Source organism: Sinocyclocheilus anshuiensis, unplaced genomic scaffold (assembly GCF_001515605.1).
Source record: "Sinocyclocheilus anshuiensis isolate Anshui unplaced genomic scaffold, SAMN03320099.WGS_v1.1 scaffold584, whole genome shotgun sequence".
Lineage (NCBI taxonomy): Eukaryota > Metazoa > Chordata > Actinopteri > Cypriniformes > Cyprinidae > Sinocyclocheilus > Sinocyclocheilus anshuiensis.
The window spans coordinates 636,527-637,530 of NW_015557089.1; positions in this window are offsets into that span (position 1 = coordinate 636,527).

Here is a 1,004-nt window from a genome sequence, read left to right on the forward strand (position 1 = left end):
TGCCATTGCAATAAATGGAAACTGACCTTTTAAACTTCAAATAGGACTGAAAAACACCATTAAAGAATCATAAAAGTTGAAAACTTTTATGTAATTTAAAATATAAAAAGCTCAAAAGGTTCTAAGTTGGAAATAAATGGAGAAAGTTGGAATTTAACAGTCCGGGCTTGTTTTCTTCTTCGTAAAAAAAAAATCTTCACAAACTCATCATTCTGTTGTAATTGCAGATTTATGTTCAAAATAAAATCCTGCATAATCAGTCTAATGAATATTTCCCATTATTTAATAGAATTTGTTTGTTCGTTGGCGCCATTCCTATTTTAGCCAAATGTATTTTTAGTATAGTATGCCAAAAAGTTCCCTAAGTGGACAATAGTGTGAGTAATTAAGGACAGAATATTCATCTTTGGGTAAATAACTGGTTTTAATATTGAATGTATAGTGTTAATAATAAAGAAAATCTGAATTTCCTTTAACCTTCATGTTGTGTCCTGGTAATTTTGACTGGGAGATGATTTTCTTTTTCCCAAAATTGTTAGTTAAAGGGATAGTTCACCTAAAAAAAAATTCTGTCATCATTTGCTCACCCTCATGCTTTCCAAGTCTGCGTTTCCCGATAACGGTGTCTCTTAGCGCGCTACGAAGACTCTAAAGGTACACCTTAACTAGGAATATACCTTTTTCATAGGTGTGTTCCCCGAACTATACCTTAGGATGTGGCTTAAGGTAAACCTTCCTTCTTCCTCGAGAATCGATTGTTCACTATATACAGGAGCTCCTTCACTGCGTTATAGAGCAGGTAAAGTATTGAGAAAGCGATGTTCATTATAAAGAAGCACTTTAGAAATATTAGAAATTGCATTTATCAGGGCTCACTGCATTTATAAAACAATCCAAATTGCAAACTAAATGCAATTTTGGATATCATATATATATATATATATATATATGATATCCAAAATTGCATTTAGTTTGCAATTTGGGTTGTTTTATAAATGCAGTGA